Source organism: Lichenostomus cassidix, chromosome 3, assembly GCF_008360975.1.
Source record: "Lichenostomus cassidix isolate B80296 chromosome 3, HeHo_3.0, whole genome shotgun sequence".
NCBI classification, from domain to species: Eukaryota; Metazoa; Chordata; class Aves; order Passeriformes; family Meliphagidae; genus Lichenostomus; species Lichenostomus cassidix.
In genome coordinates this window covers 42,845,349-42,863,931 of record NC_139483.1, presented here as the reverse complement: position 1 = coordinate 42,863,931, position 18,583 = coordinate 42,845,349, and the positions used below count along the sequence as shown (strand labels likewise).

The 18,583-nt window shown below is 40.8% G+C and overlaps 1 long non-coding RNA gene across 1 annotated transcript; it reads left to right on the top strand.

Annotated features, from left to right (window-relative positions):
* The first annotated feature begins 1,474 nt into the window (after positions 1–1,474).
* Positions 1,475–5,598, top strand: LOC146439577 (uncharacterized). The gene is made up of 2 exons (XR_014851280.1): positions 1,475–2,140; positions 5,127–5,598. It is a non-coding gene; the product is annotated as an uncharacterized LOC146439577 (long non-coding RNA).
* The last annotated feature ends 12,985 nt before the right edge of the window (positions 5,599–18,583 follow it).

The following is an 18,583-nucleotide window of genomic DNA, read 5'->3' as shown; positions in this document are numbered from 1 at the left end:
CATGCTGACTTCTGTCCATCCATCCTCAGGGAATTCTTAAGCTCTGACTGTGCTGAGTCAGTCAGTGCTTGGCTGCCCTGATATATCCTCCTGTTGACAGTGTAAGCTATTGCAGCGAGCACAACAGGGATAACAAGGCCTGGAGCCAGATTAGTGCGGACGCAGGCTTTAGAGACATAAACAGACTCCTCTTCTTGTTTTTGCCCAGTAATATCCTATGGGTACATGCATTTTAGAGAGTTTTCTCCAAGTGGGAATTTCCATCTGGAAGCAGCATTCTAAAGAGGGCAATCAAGCCAGGACCCTGCTGGCATTGGATGGGAAACATGATGGCTCATCAGTTTCCTTCATTGGATCAGTGCCACCATGGCTGCTCACCAGCCGCTGGATGGAGGGTGACATCTGCTCAAGGTGATCCCTAGGCAGGAAAGGGCATGCAGAAAACAGGCACAGCCAGACCAGATGTGCAGTGACACTGTTTGTGATAGAAGTGGGACAGCAATGTTGTAACCACATGAACTTTAAAGGGACCATGATCTCTGTGACACAGTTGCTCTAGTTCCAAGGGCAGGGGGGTGTTTCCTGCAGCTGAAAACATCAAATAATTAAAGGAGAAAAAGAAATGGTGCGTGGAAGCAAGACATTCTGAAATGGAATTTAATAAGTTTTTGTAATATTACACTTCCAAAATTGTCAGGCATCAGTGCTGGGTCCTTCATTTGCTTCCAAATATGCTGCCTGTCAGAGTGCAATGCCAGGCTCTGTGTTGGCTCAGGCTGGAAAAGATGATTTTTGAGGTCTTGTACAACATAACTCTGCAGTGAGATGACTTAACTATCTGCAGGCTTTTGCTGGTGTATTTTGTTGAGCATTATATGAAGTCACAGATGCTGTGAGGGAACCTCCATAAACACCTAAAAATTAAACATTTGCATTTCAGTGTGAGGTCTGATGCTTAGCAGAGCTGCCAGGTGAGAGGCAGTGGTGCTCCAGGGGTTAACAGGGTGCCAGGGTTTGAGGCCAGCAGCCTGGTTACACAAAGGATCAGAGCAATGGCTCTTGCCTCAGCCTCAGGTCCCCAAGAGGCTGAGAGCTGGAATACTGGAAAAACCAGACAGATCCCTTCTCTTTCCCAATCAATCCTCTGTAGCAATCAAAAATAAAGAATGGCATGTGACTCTAAGCTGCTGGCCTAAGCTCCTTGACTAGTGTTCTGGGAAGGGGCTTCCAGTGGTCTTGCAAGGCCCATTGGAAAATGGGCCCAAAACCCAACAACCCTGTTGTTTCTAACAGCCTATGGGACATGGAAGAAAGAGCCAAGGTTTTGGTGCACATCTTCATCTCGTGTGTGCCAGTTGTGCTACAAGACTTTGTGCTCCTTCTGTTCAACAAGAACAATTCTTCAGGAAAACAGCCCCACAGCCTTTCAGTGTTTAGATGCTGCAAATCTCCGTTAAAGTTTTCTTCTGCTTTCTTAGGCATGTTCACTTCTAATTTTTCCTCCATCAGTGAGGTGTGCCAAATTAGGCTGATAATAATGTTGCAGTGACTGGAACTGGATCTAGTGAAGTGCATGAGAGTGGCATGATGTGATATGAGAGAACCCTCAAAAGTTTCCATTAGGATCAGGAGGTTCCTCCTCAGCACCTCTCTCAGACCAAAATAAGAAAAAACTCCCAAATGAAACCCAAAGAGCAAATCAGGTTTACAAAGTTTAGTTCAATCCTTGAAAAAAATCCAAATAAAAAAAGAACAGAAACAATATAGACTTGCACTGATAAGCACATTTTAATACAGTTGTTTTGACTTTCACAAAAAGAAAAAAAAGAAAAAAAAAGAAAAAAAAGAAAAAAAAAGAAAAAAAAAGAAAAAAAAAAAAAAAAAAAGAAAAAAAAAAAGAAAAAAAAAAGAAAAAAAAAGGAAAAAAGAGAGAGGATAGTGCAATTGAGGTAATGTAGGATGTAGATCTATGCCAGAGGATTTCAATACTTTAATCACGAGTGTTTTAACCTTTCCTTCTGTCTCCAAAAATTTCTTGGGACTTTTTTGTTTAAGCAGAACCATTGTACTTCTTGCTGCATTCCCCGTGGTATGGGCAGATGGATCTGAAAGTCATCAGCGGGCAGTGAAAGTAATGCAGGTAAATGAAATTGCTCCCAAAGTCTGGGAGGAACACATGTGGGGAAGAGTATTTCGTTGCACAAATTCCACACCTGTGGTATGTGGGGTTTTTTTCCCCTGAAATTATTACTTCATGTGATCAAGGCTTGTGCAAATGGAGGTTGACTGTATATTTACTGAAGGTAATGAACACAGATTACATTTTGGAACATCTTTCTAACCATTGAGTAATGTTGACTTGTTCCCATTCCCTCCCCTTTGGCTATTATCTCCTGTTTAGTGTCTCTTGTTTAATCTAACAGGCTAATGGGTCATCTTCTACTGTTGCCTGACTCAGTAATGTGGTTAAAAGCCTGCAGAATATGTCAATACAAGCAGGACAGAAATGAGTGGCCAACAGGATTGAACAGGATGGACTGGTTACAGAGACAGTCAGCTTCATCAGATAGCAATTGCTGTCCAATTGCCTTCTAGCTCTCCTGTAAAGGGGTGTTTTATTCTTTTTCATTTTGGTTAATATTTAATCTGCGGTCATAAAATCCCATTGTGTTGGTCAGGTGTTTGGTTAAAACTGTTTCTGGATCAGATACATATTATTCATATGACTTCGGGTGTCTGACTGCATGTTTTCAGAAGTGCAGACCCATTTGGAGGTGCCATCATTTTTGACTTTTGTGCTTCAGCCTCTTGGAAGACATTTCAGAAAATTGTCCCCAGGCTGGTTCCCATAGGATTCAGTCAGAGGAAGCAGTCACTTCATTCCATGTGATTGCATTGTAACCTGGCAAAACTAGGTCCTTAGTCTCACTGTCTTCCTGACTTCTTCCCTCCCTGTAGGGCATATTTGCCCCTTCTGATGGAACTCCAGAAGGTTTATTCAGTAATGCTTAGAGTACTAGGGAACACAAACAAAAAAGTAGCACTAAACTGAAAAGCACTGGCTGTCTTCAAATACCACTATTTTTTTCTCAGTGAAGAGCTTTAAAAAAGCCTCTCTGATTTTCAGCTGGAATTAAATTCCATATGCAGTATATTAAGTGGCTAATTATGTCATTCATTTTATAGCCTTCTTCTGAATGACTTGATTGAAATGAATGGATTTTAATCTCGGGGGGCGGAGGGAAGGAAGGAATAAATGTTTAAAGGTTTGCTCTCTTTCAGCACTCGTATTTTGAAACCTGAGGTAGATGTTTAAAACAAATATGGAATGTCTTTCCTGGAATTAAAAATTTGCCATTTAATAATACCTTTTGGGATGTGGTAATTGTATGTGTGATTGACAGGTAGTTTAAGAGGGCAATTCACTGGTTCAAGGAAGCAAAGGAAGGCAGCAGAGGAGAGGAAAGTGTGAAGGAAAGTGTTCTAACTTACAATCTTATTAGTTTGGCCGTTAAAATGTATTCAGTCATTCATTAAAGCTTATTCATAAAATTCATTATTCATTAAGCACTTTGGGGAGTGGGGGGGAAGCACTGAACAGCAGCAGTCATTTATTTACACTAGCAATTTCATCATGGAATTAGATCATGGGGCCAGATTCGCCTCTGCATTTCGGCAGTTCAGTTTCACTGACATCATGGAATAACTACCAATTTAGATTAATCTGTGGCAGAACAGAACCCAGCCCATACTGCTTCTTTAAGAGGATGCCTTAGGCAATTTCTTTGCTGTCTTATTGCTGTCTAGGTCTTGAGAAACTTTACAAATGGATAAAAAATTAAGGAAGTATGACAAATGGGTCTTCTCACTGAGCAATGTTCAACTGAATAATTCCATTGCAATAGTTAGTAGGAGATGGATGTGAAAAGCATTCACATTAATAATTAGTATCTCATTTTTAAGAGTTTTTACCCCCGCTGTTCTGACAATTTTAAACAGTTTAGATTTTCAGTCCTCACATAAGAGGTTTGGGGTCACAGCAGGGGACAGGAAGGGATCACACCAAAGCTCTTATTTTGTTAATATGATATACAGCATATAAGATCACAGTAGTCAGTAATGGGAAAGAACTAGTAAATCAATGAATTCATGCCTTTGCAAGAAGAGGTGTGTTAGGTAATGATCATTCTTCTTCATAGCAGCCCTAACCTTCTTCCTAACTGATTTTTAGCTGAATCTCACTGATGCAGAAGCCCCCATAAGACTGAAGAAGTGACTTAGCACCTCTTAATTGATACACAGAACTCTCTGCAGGCTCTCTGCCTAGGGGCGAATGTAATGCTTTGGAAATTTTAGGCAGAATTTTTAAAACTCATTTTCATTGGCATTGCTAATCTTAGAAATCCTACATGGTGTTTTATGATTTGGGTTCTTACTGTAAGACTGAGATAAAAGATATTCCTTTCTGTATGAATGAACAGCAAGTTAGCAGACATCAATAAGGGAGACTAACACTTTTAAGGCCTTCCTTACCTGTACCCTGATGCCACAAGTATTGTATCACAGATGGGAAGGGACTGGCAAGAAGCAAAGACACAGCACAGCTGCTCTGTGGGTCCTTGACTACCCCCATTTCTGGTGCAAGTTGAAGAACTCAGCACTGAGATGTGGCACCAATCACATGGAACCTGAGGAAGATACTGATCCACAGGTTTACTAAACCAGGTGGTATTATGGAGGCACAATGTGAACTTGAGCTTTTTTTGGGTCTCTTGTTTTGCTTCTTTAAAAATCCTTCTACACTGTGACCTTGAACTCTCCTCATTGTGCAGGGTGATGATGCAAGTCCCAAGGAAACAGCCATGTGGAAAATCTGAGGCTCATGGTCATGGGGCCAGGTTCTCTGATGACAGAAAGTGGAGTAGTTCCCCTGGAGTCAGTGGACTTATTCTAGCTGACAATCTGACCTATTGAATTTCCAGTTCCTTTTGTGGGAACAACTCTGTGAATGATTTGATCTGAATTTCTGGGGCAGGGCAAGCCAGGAAGATTTCAGACTTTTAATTGGCAGTATAATGTCTTTAGAAATTCCACCGTTGTCATTTTATCTTCTGATCGTCTTTCAGGCTGCACAGCTGTTTCTTGCTTTGACTCCTGTACAAAATCCACAGTCTCCATTATAGCAATCCTCCCCTGGTTGACTGCTCAGAGTCTGCCCTGGCACAACAAAGGAAGGCCTGGCAATTTCCTTTTGGAACAGGCTGTGTGACTCCAGAAGAGAAGGTAGCTCTGCTGGAAAACAGAGGAGGTCCTTGCCATCGAAGCACTCTCACAGTGGGAGGTAAAGGGGACAAGATAAGAACCATCAAGCAGCACTGGCTCCCTGGTTCTCTGTCAGGTTTGTATTCAGTACCACAGTGGACATTGTATGTGGTGGCAAAAGAGATTAGGCAGCCATGTGTCATAGACTGTGACAATGCTACACTTCTCCAAAATCCAGAAGTACAGGGAAGACATCATGGGTTCATAACAGGTTCCTGTCCCAAAGCTGCAGAAAATAAAAGAGGAAGTATTGGCAGTAGCTCTGCTAGCCCTTGCTTAGAGTGACATTGGTATGTAACCCATCACTGTGGGGATGGGTAAACAGGAAGCCAAAATAAGATCATTCATGCTGTAAGCTGTACTGGGCGATAGCTCCCATGTGTTGCTGCAGTATCTGGATGTATACCAACTGCAGACTGGAAGAACTCCATGCAAAATCCTAGAAATGTCTCAGAGGCATTTCCAGTCCTCAGAAAAATGAATGACACATAGGGAAGGTATCTTCCCCACAGTTGTGTAATCAAGAAGCTGGAGAAACAATAGATTGGTATGCTGCCAAACTCTTCAGAAAATGGCTGACTCATGCGAGTATGCAATCTTAAAACCTGAAATAATTAGTGTTAGATTCATAAGTGGGAAAAAAGTGCAATGAGACTGCTGAAAGAAAAGCTGTCCTCGCTGATAGTATTCTATAGGAGTGTCTAAAGCTGCTGCAATGCAGAGTGTAGGTGGGGTAGACACGGTTAGTTCAGAAGGTAGAACTGAGAAGCATAAAATAATACCAAAAGCAAATGCATAAATATGAGGCAGAAGACATCAGGGAAGACCTTTAGTGCTGTGAGAAAAATGTGCACATGATAGAATGCACAGCAATGACATTAATATGGTGCAAAAGGGCAAAAACAAAACTCTGAGCTATGTGCCAAGAGAGAGCAGCAGCACTTAGTTAGAAAAATTAATGCTATGGAGACAGTAGGACATTACTAAATGTGTTAGGATGCAAAGGCCTCCTTACAGCTATGCCAAGGAGGGAAAGGAATTGTAACCATGCAAAGATGAATTAAAGCAATGCAATGACCCCATGCCATTAGGCAAAGGAAATTGCAGGTCGAATCAGTGATGCTGGCAACAACAAATCCTCTACTTCCAGCTGCACCCAGTGAATTGTCACCACACAGGGGCTTTAAGTTTGAAGCAAACAATTCATAGAGGCAATGGAAGCAGAAGAAATTTAAAAAAATAATTACATGTGCCGAGCTGGTAATATTCACTAGCATCCTTGCAATGAAGCTGTTGGGAGGCATATCAAGAAGTGTTTGAAGGGGAGAATGTCTTCCAGGCATACAATTGCCTTCATGTAATTCCATCTTTTCAATTTGTGCCCCTAGAAGTGACTACAGAATAAAAAGAAAAAATAATTGGAGCAGTAGAGGGAACAGAAAAGGAAGACATTTTAAAGTAATGTTAAGTAACAAATCACACAAGCAGTGTAGATGCTGAAACACTAGACAATTTACCCCTGTCTGGAAACTGAAGTACCTTCAACAAGCAGGAGAAGGCTGTTCAACTGAACAGCTACAGGTGAGGGAATATGCAGCTGGCTGAGAACAAAGAAATTAATGGTACGTAGGGTATTGACAAAAACTGTTTGGTAAGGAAAGAAACTGCCACACCACATCCAGGAAAAGGGCATGTGCAAACGGCTGTGAGCACCTCTAGGATCAGATGTGAGGTGGTAGAGCATCAGTGCTGTCAGCAAGATGTATTAAAAGGGCTCTGAGGGATCAGTGCAATGGCTGCTGTGTTCTGGGGATGGACCCAGAGGTCGCGTGGCAGAAGCTGTGCTACAACATGATCCCACCTTCGCCTGCCAGTTAGAAAGATTCAGGGAATAGACCTAGAGCTGAATAAAACCATCCTGGTGTGGGGACTGTTTACAGTACCCTGTGTGAGACATCTGTTGATCTCCCAGGAGCCAGGATCAACCTCAGCAATTTAGAGCATACAAGAGCTTCTGACTCTCAGATGCACAGACTCCATCCAGTGTCTGTTGGGATTTGCAACCTATCTGTGGTACAACTTTTCCCACACAGCTTTCACATATGTGCAAGCCATTGATACAGCTCCTGAGCAGAGATGCAATATGGACAACTGGTATCATCAGAGAATGACCAATCACCCATGTGAAAGAGCAGACACTTGATTATCCCACTTCAAATAAAGATGCAGATACATAACACATTGCTAGTGAGGAGTTCTACACCTTAGAAAAAGACATGTGCCTCTTGCTAATCTACAGCTTGATTTTAGTATCTCCAGAACAGAGAGATACATCCAAACAGAAACATAAGGGTTTTTTCCTATTGGAAAGGCCAGAAAGCAGAGGGAAATGTCTCCATTTTTGAGAGTATTCTATCTACTAGAACAGATTTAAGGTACAGGAAATCACAATACCCAGGTTGCAGGGCATGGACACTTTCTTTGGGAATTGTCCAGCTCTCCTCTGGATCTACAGTCTGTACAGAGGAAGCCAGAAATTCTCTGTCTTGGCCAAATATGACAGAGGCTAGCCAACATCTAGTGGTCTGTTGTGCCATGTCTAGGGCAACCAGCAATGAAAAAGTGGAAACATACTGCTCTTTTGCCATCCATAGGGACAACACAAATTTGCCTCCCAACCCCAAATTTGGCTATTTGGGCTGCTACTCAGACATCTAGTCAAGTGGGAGTGTTTAAAGCAATGAAGGACTTTAACTGGGAGACTATCCCATGCAGTGGGAACACAGATCTGTTTGCTTGCAATCCATCCTCAAATTGACTCCCTTCAGTTACCACCACAGCATTGCCACCAAATGGCAAAGTCATATTAGCACTTAAAATGCATGAAATTTTATTAATGCCAAAGAACACGAAGAAAATACACAGCATCTCTGTTCTCAAATGGAGAAACAGTCCCACAGAAAACCTGGCTCAATCTGCTTCCATCTTCTGAGCAGTGGCATCACTAATCACTAATGACTAGCAGCAATGAAAGCAATCTCATACAGAAGAAACATGTGAAAGCCAAAGCCTCCCATGACTGATGAAATAAAGACCTCACAGAACTACCAGCAGGACAAGGTGTTTGTATCAGATTATTTCTGCTGGACATACCATGTTTTGGGATGCAAACTATTTTATTGATATTGATACTATTTATTTTATAGATAAGGTCTTGCCCATGTAATATAGCATTTGTAAATACATATTTCTCTGAAATCTCAAGCACACTGATTCACTGTGCACAGAAGACACAGAGATAACAGTGAATTACGCTCTCTGCAGACCTGACTGGCAGGGCACAGATCAAAGCAAAAGAGCAGTGACTGTGGGGATAAACGTGATACCCCTGAAATACATTGCTGAAGAACTCAAGCAGAATGCAGTCATCCGTGCTCACAAGTGAACAATACACCAACTCCAACATCAAGGCTGTTTCCAGGTGTACAGGCAGGGCAGTACAGTAATCCTGGCATGAAAGAACAGCCTCTTCAGACACAGAAGAAAATAGCCTTGCTCCCACAAGAAATGAAGAGAAAGATAAAACCAAACAAAAACCCAGCCCAGTACATTATCTGGGTACATTAGTACATTAAAATGAGGCAGGTGTTAAGAATGTACATTTAAAGTTTCTCACAATTTATGCTGTTCATGTTTAATGCTGTGGTCTCAGATGTGACTAAAGCTACAAAACTGAAGTGCCCATTTGGGACTTGGATATTCAGGCCCAGGATAATGTCACTTTACCAAGTGGTAGATGAGAAGCACAGGAGGAATCTGCAGATGGAGGGATAAACCTGCAGCATGGAAAGGCTGAGCTGCAGGTAGCAGGCAGCTGCAGCCTGGGCGGGAGGCAGAGGGGAGGCAGGGAGCAACAGAGCCCCAGACCCTTGGGGAGCACAGCCCTGGCCAGTCAGGCTTCCCTGCCTGCTGCAAAGGGCAGAAGAAGTCACATTTCTGGTGGCCCTGGGAGTGTACCTTACAGACACATCATTTTAGGGAGCTGTACTGAGGGCAGGAATAAGCAACTGCTGTTCCTTCAGAAGACTGTGAAAGACAGTGTGCCTACAGCAACATTTGCAAGCTTGAGCAGGGGGTGCTCAACGGGCACAGCCACCAGGTCTGTAAAAGGTACCCACCAAAATAAAGCCCGCTTAGAGTCACTCAGCAGGAGATAGCTGCCCTCTCCCCCATGCCCCATGAAAATGACAGGATGCCCACTAATCAAGAAAGGGTCTAAACAGTTTTATTTTCTACCTGCTGTCATAAAATACACCTAGTTGTTTGAAAATTATTTGGGGAATGTATTTTTATGGGTCTTCTGCTAAGGCCAAGGGGTGCTTGGGGTGCTTGTGGGATTTAGGTGCCAAAAAGATGAGTAGGAAGAGGTGTGTCATGCTGTCACTTCAGAGCTACCGCCTGTCATCCAGTGCTTCTGCACTAACACTCCAAAAAGGGGTTCCCTATTGCTAGCACTTCTGAAGCCTATTCTGATTACTGAAAGTGTCACCAAAATTGCAGTAACACTGATAGTTTTTATATAATAGTTGATCCTTTACAGAGAAAAATTGGGGTGCCTTTGATCTGGATCATCTCTCAGGTGTTTAATGTCTATCTTAATATGACATAAACCAGACATGGAAGTCAGAGAGAAAGAGAGAATATTTAAAGAATGAACCAGATAAAACAAGATGTCAGCCTCCAATTGTACATTTCTTAGGATTAGAGCAGACATATTGCTGGATTCCACGTCTTTGCTGCACTCATGACAGAAAGCTGCTGCAGATAGGGAGCTCTGCAGGGTCTTGTCACTCAGAGTGCAAATATGGTCTGAAAAGTGCAATGTCTTTTTCTTCTTGTTATAGCTTTGGGTAATGCAGATATGATCTTCAGCAAGCACCTGAATAATAAATCAAAATGCTGGCAAAACAAAAACAACCCCCATTAAAAAAAAGAGAAAAAAATAACAAAACCCCCGACAAATACAATACAATACCTCTGCAACATCAATTAGACACAAAATAAAGGCAGCCACCGGCATTTTTATTGGTTAAGTGATTTTTTTTACTGTCATTGATGTCAATTGGCTTTAAAACAAAGCCTCAGCTCCATAGTGAAAAAGAATACATTTGCCATGCTGGTGAAAATTATGAGATTTTTGGAAAAAAAATGCATAGCCAAAACTATTGTGGTCCAAGTATTTTTTTTAAACACTTACATGGCATTATGAAAAATAAGTCAGTACCTTCCTTTAAGGGCTACTGTCTATAACTGGAGCACAAGGCCAAGAGCTCTCCTTTAGCACTGTGGTCTCCTTCCACCATCTGCTGGGCTTCCTTTGCTATTGCAGGAGTTAAAAGTCGGGTTCTTTTCTAAGAACAAGATTACTTATTTTAATCTTCCCCCTATCCTTCATCTCTCGTGTTTATTTTGTCACTTATGAGGCCCTGAAGGAAGCAGTACTGCTAATATTTACTGAAATGTATCTTACCAAATTTATTTATGCCAGATGGTTTTGGGTTTTTTTTTTTCTAAAGAAAAATGAAGGGTTTAATCTGATTCTGTGAATACTGAAAAAAAAAAAATTGTGTTAATTTTCTTTCTAAAGTGAAAGAACATTTTATTGGCGAAAGTAGGTTGTTTCCCTACCTAAGTGACTCTCTTTTAATCCTGTATTACAGAGTTGAACAGGATTAACTGGATTTTGGCTTGGACTTCATATCATAAGCAATGACTAACCAAGTATCTCCTGCAACAAGTTATATATTAACAGTGATTCACAAATTAGAAGCTACACAAATGTTTCTTTTTTTAAGAGTCCAGGATGAGCCTGCCTCAATGCCATTTAGGTGAAGAAAGTATTTATATCATATAAACTGAGTATATTTACATAGAATTATAAAGAGATGAGAAATGCTGTATTACCCTTCCACACACAAAGTCAAACACACACACACACTTCTGTGGTATTTTTAGACTTGTTTTTCTTTGTAGCAGCACATTTTAGGATGCCTTACAGTCCAGAACATGGAACTAGCCAGCATATATACATTTAGTGTCAAAAACTATATACCTTTTTGGTATGTGAGAGGATCTCATGTGAAAGATAAAGAATGAATATGCATTTTGGTTTAGTAATGATGAATAGATAAATGATAAATGTAGAACAGGTATTATGATAGTTTGTCTGCAAACTTTCTTGAAGAGCTAACCAAAAGTTGGGAGTTTGTGTGAGGAAAACTTTGCACCATGATCAGCAAACACCATGTTTTTTAAAGCACAGATGGTCAAAGATCCCTAGAGTGGGCTTACAAATGTAACTCCAATATGAGTATGCATTGTAAAAGCAGTTTCCCATGAAAAAGATTGCAAAATCTCCAAAGAAATGGCTTTGTTCAGCATTCATATATACAGTGATTTCAATGAAAACCAGAAGGGGTCTAGGCTAAGGCCAAATGCTTCTGGAAATTTTTTTTTTTTTTAAAGAAAGCCAAGTTTTTACAATATACTGTTATGCCTTTACAGTGGAAAGTCTCAAGAATTACACAACACGATTAGAAAAAAAAACTAATTAGATGCAGTGACAGGAGGCAAAGGTCGAAGAAAACATCTTAATGGCAAGGTTCTTGAAGATGGAGAGTTATTTTGGATGCCTCCATTTTTGGGCAGCTACTAGAGGAGAGCCACACTTTCAGAAAATGTTTCAGCTTCTGGATACTGGGTTCCATTAAGGCATTTCTATTGGCTAAAACTTGACGACTAGTTACTGTGGTCTTGAAATTATTATTGTGGTACATTGTCCTCAGTGTAAAAACGTGGTAATAAATACCTCAGCAGTGTGCTTTGAGGCTTCATACATTATTGTCTATAAAATGCTTCAAATGGACTTTAATGGAAGACCTCATAAATGTGTAAAAGACTACTATTATCATTTTTTACAAGACTGAGATTTAAGGGGTGAAGGAAAAAAGAAATGTTGTGGCAATATGACAAATGTCTCTTTTTACTGTTCCTGTATGGGCATCAGGAAAAGAACCCAAAGTAAACCTGCAAGACTGAGGTAAATTAGTTAATTAATAACTGAAAAATATTTTAAGTAGCACCCACTCTCTTTATAGTGAAATTGTAAAAGTGAGGTATTTCTAAAAATTGGCTGATCTGGGGGTTTTTCCTTTGATCCCAGTATCTTTAAAGTACCCTACAGAAACTGAAGAGATTGTAACCTTTTGGCAAACCTTTTACAGCATCAAACAAGAGCTCTCCTCTGACTTTGAAGATATCCTGCAATCAATTAGGAAGGCCCTAAATGATGTTGGAATGAGTCAGGAGTTTTGCAGAATAACTGGCAGGCTTCCACATAGAGAGAATCATTGGGAATATGAGAAAACAGAGAGGATTAGCCATCCCCATTAAAGACAACAGCATTAGGAGCTGTTTTGAAAACACTAGAGGTTCTTCTTGCCTAATGCTCCCAAAACTGCTGTTCTCAGCTAAACTGAACTGATTTGTTCTGTGTCTTTATTTTTAACATTAGAAACCCAAAATAAACTTGGAAGAAGTTCCTTGAAGTCAGATGCACAAGTCAAAATGTGGAAATCACATCTTAACACAACAGATTCCTGCTTTTTTCCTTGTGAGTTTAGTTTCCTTGTGAGTTTAGATTACTAGTGTAATCTAAAGTACAATGGAAGATTAAGGAGAATATTTTAAACCTGTTTTCCCTTGCTCCCCATTGATGTGAAAGACTGTGAGAGATGGAAGGCAGCAGTGGTGTGGGCCTTTCACAGTCTGAATTTCCACTGAGGAAATAACCTTGGTCTCAACCAGTGCCTGATGAATTCCTTCATTGATCTGAAAACCAAAGGTAATTTCTTCATATGTAGTGGGCTATCTCTGTGTTTCCAGAAGGGACAAATTAACTTTGGGTCATCTCTGAAAAGCTAATCATCAATGCTGTATTTTCTGAAGCCAAGGAGCTACAAAGTTCCTAATATCACGCATTCTGAAAAGACACTGACAGGCAAACCTTCACATTTTCAAAGAAAAATAGCTAGGAGTTGGAAATAAAGTGAAAGCTTGCTCCCTGCCTCTGTCCTCTCTTCCTTCCTTCTTTACTTCCTCCCTCCTCACTAAAAAAAAAAGGCGCATTTTGCTGTATTCCCAAGGAAGTAGCAACCAGATTGGTCCTTGTGGTGTCCTTTGGTTATATTTGGGGGTTTTTTTAATCCACCTTCCTGTAGTGTTATTCCCAGTAATAACACTAGGGCTTTAAAAAGACTAAAGGCTCCCAGGGTTGCAGCTGGTAAATTTTCATGCAGAAGCTACAGAGTATTTTCCCCACTATAGTAGATCCTCTTATCTGGTTCATTATCAGTAGAATCCCCTGTACAATAAAATCCAGAGGCAGCAAAATACTCTGGCGTGTGCTTAGAGATAAGCTCTTGTTTACATGATTTTCTAGATGAAGACCTATAGACAAAAACTCTTATGGAGAAACTGTGATACCATATGGACATTCTCTTGATTGTCACATTTCTTCCAGATCTACATATGCTTTTCAGGCTGAAAGCTGGAGAAGAATGTGTTATGTACATTTCAACAGCCCTTTTTCTTCCCTGTAAAACCAATGGTGAAATCTACTGAGCCTTTAACACCCAGCTCTGAGTCCTAGTGAAGGGGAGAGGTCAAAACTTAATGGTGCAGCCTATAGCTGAATTGAAAATCCTAATGTTTGGCTCTTTTTAAAAAGGGAAGCAAACAGAGAAAATAAGTGGGCTGGCTGACTGTTATTGGGAAGAATTTTAATTCCAGTCTGTACAGCAAATGCTCTTCAGCTACATGAAGCAGATAAAAAATGTCTGCAGATTTCAGTAGTATCCTGTCAAGTAGGTTTGCAAAATAAAGACAGATGGCAAAGGATTATACCTAATTCTTTTTCCTAATTCATCTTTTCCTGACCACTCCACTGCATTCAGTCTAACTGGAGAGATTTACCAGCTTAAGTTCCCCTCTGTAGCTTACAGTGACAAACCACATAGTAGATTTGTAACTTCCCATCATTAGAAATGTTTAATTGGACACAACTGCTTTTCATCAGCTGCCTTGAAATGCTGCTTCTGAACACAGGATGTTTACAGCAATATAACAGTAGAACTCTAGCTTTATTTTTAAAGTAAACATCCTAAAAAGCCCAGGAATATTGTAGTGTTTCTGGTGAATGTAGCTGTCCTGCTCAGTCAAAGAAGAATTTCATGCTGGAATCTCTTACACAGATGTGCATAATCTCACAGCACAACACTAACAGTAGTGTCCTAAAGATACCTTACTGTTTCTTTCCTGTGCTCTTTTTTCCCCATGCAGATAAAGAAAGGAAGCCATGCAGCACAGCCCTGATAACGCTGGAAGTGTGCAGTCCATGATTCAGTGCAGGAGGAACTGTGCTGCACTCACAGCTCCTCACTGCCTGCCTGATCCTGCTCTTCCTACTTCTCCACTCCATTACTTAGAGCTATTTTTTTTAATTCTCACTGTTTTTTGGTGTCTTTATTTTCAAATGCCTGGCTTGAGACACACTGACCCTGATCTTCCTAGGTGCTGATGATCAATAACAGCTCCTCACAGAGTCACTGGGGAACTGACAGTATTCAGCACCTTCCTAAGCCTATTTTACAGTATATTCAAGGAAATGAGGTAGAGTGTATCCAGCATACGGTCTATGCTGCCCTCTCTGCTCTGCCTAAATGCTTTTTTAGATAGTCCTTTTGATTTTCTGTGCATTTATCATACTTCCCCTTGAGTTTCTAAATTTCTCCAGTGAAAAAAAATCCAGGAGATGGCAGTTACTTTTCTTCCTGTACCTTTCTTTTTCGTTTCTCTCTTCTCCTTGTCTTTGCTATCACTTGCTTTCTCTTCAGCAGAAAAAAATCTGAAAGGCACATGTCAGTGACAACAGCACCATCTTCTGTTCTGCAGAGTTCATGAAGACTGCCTATGAGTGATTCAGAGATGGGTCTGATTGAAAAATCTGGACCTACAGCTGTATCTGAACTAACTCTTCATGAGTTTCAATGTCTGAAAAACTCTGGATGTATGCGGGGAAGTATGTATTTATGAAAGGCTACAAAGTGTTCTCACAGCACTTCTCTCTGTGAGACACCTTTACATTTGTCTTTCATTCTTCTCCCCATAAAAGTTCAGTTGCAAACTTTCAGCTCCTTTTGCTTTTCTTCCCTGTGGCTTGAAACATTGAAGGTTTCTGGGTTTGCTTATTTATTTGTTTATTTATTTATCTATCACAATTAGTGTTATCCTTACTCTCTACCAATAGTATTGTACTAAGTGTCACCAGGGAAAATATGCAGCCCCAAAAGATGACAAGATACACACAGACAGGGGATCAACTTATCAGTCCACAAAGAAGGCTGTAGATTACAGAAGGTTGTAGACCACGTGCTGCCTAAAATCTGCATCACTGTGACAACAAAGGGTTGTTTGGGGTATAACAGAGGAAAATGAGGAGGGCGTTAGCACAAGATAAACATTAAGTCTTACTTGAAAGACTAATATACAGACAGTTCAGACTGGCAGCATGGGTAGGTCAGTGTGAAGTCAATGTCTTGGTTTTAGATAAGAGGATGAGGAAGGATAAACGAATGGGTCTGGAAACGGAAAGGGCAAAGAAACAGCATGTGTTTGATGTAGCACAGAAGAAGGAACCAGCAGAGGGACATAAAGGGAGAGGTTGCAAGGTCAAAACAGCAGGTTAAGAAACAGATCTTCACAACATCACGGTCTAATTAGGCTGTAGATTGCTTTCATTGAGCCAAGAAAGGGAATGTGGATGTGATACACCAACAGATCAGACAATAATTTCAGGTATGTGGGTAGATAGGAATGTGCGTGTTTTGGGAAAATGCTGCAGATAGAATTTGCAATATTAAGAGTTTGTTCATCTTTCACAATGAAATTTGGGGATAGAAATGTGGAGCTAGTTACTCAACAGGTAACTTGTGAGCAGTCATAGCTGATATAGTATCATAACAATAGACAGTACAGTCAAATTGGGATATATGAATCAGACTGGGATGCTGCAGAGGACAATCTCCAGGCTCACTGCATGTGGGCAGCAAGTTCAGAAATGGAGGAGTGAGAGAAGGTGATGGCTGAAGATACTAGCTGGAGAGATAAGCTGAATCTCATTTTAAAATTATGAAGATTAACACATGCTTGCATTGTGATGTGAAAGAGCCAGAAGAATAATTTGTGGGGGTGGGGAGGCAAATGGAACAAGTACTAGAGGATCAGGAGATAACAGCACAACCACCTTGAGGAAATTGTCGTGACCAGCTTTCCTGGCTGCATATCAATGATTTCCTCATTCAGTTAGAACACTTATGCCTCTATGTCTCTTAGCAAGGGGGTTCAAGGACTTTAGGGCAAACTGTCAAAAATGAGTTGATTTCCTTTTTTCCCTTTCTCACCTCCTCTAGATTTCTTTTTCGTTGTCCACTGGCAGAGAGGGAAAGTGCTGTCTTGCAGTGAGAGTCATGTAAAGGCTATGTGTCCTGCTGTTTTTTTGCACAACAGCACTGAGGAAATCTAGAAAAGAACATGAATATACATAACCATATAACTGGTAACGTTTATTGCATGGAGCACATCTGTGCTTTGCATTTCATTATTGTGGAAGAGGGACATGGTAGGAAATTTTCTGCATAACTATTTCAGAAATCTCCCATTTCTTTCTCCTGCATCCACTGGGAGAGGAAAGAAAAGGCTGTGTTACATACCTAGTCCCCCTAGAGAACTTACAGTGTGCAGACACACTCCCACAGACTCCACCAAAGAAAAAAACCACACTGCAGGGTCAGCTGAGCCCTACTGCTTATAAACTGTGCAGAATTACCTGTAAATGAGCAGGTGGTAGTATGGGACTTTCATGACAAGAAAGGTATTTTGTGTGATCTAAAACCATAATTGAAATGAAACTTTTTAAAGACATAGACTTGGCCTGGGTTCTAATAATCTGCAGTGCCTCAGCACCTTAGCAGTGGCTTTATGGCAACAGCATAACTCATCCTTCCAAAACTGTAAGAGGGGATTTCCAAAACTTTTAACTATCTGTAGTTTATACTGTAATTTTGTCCATGATCCTTCTCTAAGCTAACCAACCACTAGAATGATCATCCACAAATTTTTCTTAGCACAGAATTGCCTGTTTGTGTGATCACAGGGGAAAGCATTTACATGAGAACAAGAATAGATTTTTCCAAAAGTATATGCAAGTAAGTAAGGCACTGATTTTTTAACTATGAGTCCGAGGAAGGAGCCTCAGACCTTTTGTGTTACTGAATTGGTGTCGAATTATGTATCCTGATGAAAAACAATTAACTATTACTGTAAAGCATTTAAGCTGTAAAATCTGCTCCAATTTGGTCAACTTTTTATCATATGCTGGCAACCCAAACCATCAGCAAAAGTACTGTTACAAAGTTCAGAGAAGAATCAACAATAGTATGTACCTCATCTTTGCCCTGCCTCTCATAGGCTCAGTAACAGTATTAAATGACAGAGAGAGACCCTGGTTAAGGGAGTGGAGTTACAAGGAATTGAGAAGTATCCTCTACACCTGGAGTTACAAGGAATTGAGAATTATTTTGTGGCATATAGATAGTCGTGGCCTGTGAAGGGAACATGTTCAGACTGGGCATTAATTTCAGGGCTATCTGCAGTTGTGGTGGACTGCTTTTGATGCTTCAGGCAATTCCTCTTAGTCTTACATTTTTAAGATAGACTAATCTGATTGAGGGAGAGCATCTTGTACAACAGAAACAAAGCAGCTACAAGCTGTCTTCTCAAAGAAAAAAAAAAAATCAAGCTATATCAGCCTTTGATCGAGGCCGTATGTTGAATTTGGAGGGGACCTGGAGAGGTCAGGGAATACAGGATACCTTGCAAATAGGAGTGCAGAGTACATGAGAGATTGGCAGGTGTGGGATGTTCTGAGTGCTGAGGCTGGTGCAGCAAACCTAGGCTGAAAGGGCTTTGGGATCCTAGAGGTGGCTGCAGCTGGCAGGTCCAGGCTGCAGCTGGCTTAGGAAGAAGGCAGGAAGTGGTTGGGATAAGCTTGGAAAGTGGAAGAAACATGACATGACATGGTCTTTGGTGAGGCAGGGGTATGTGTTGGAATTGTAGAGCTGGAAAGCACAAATTTAGGGTTCTA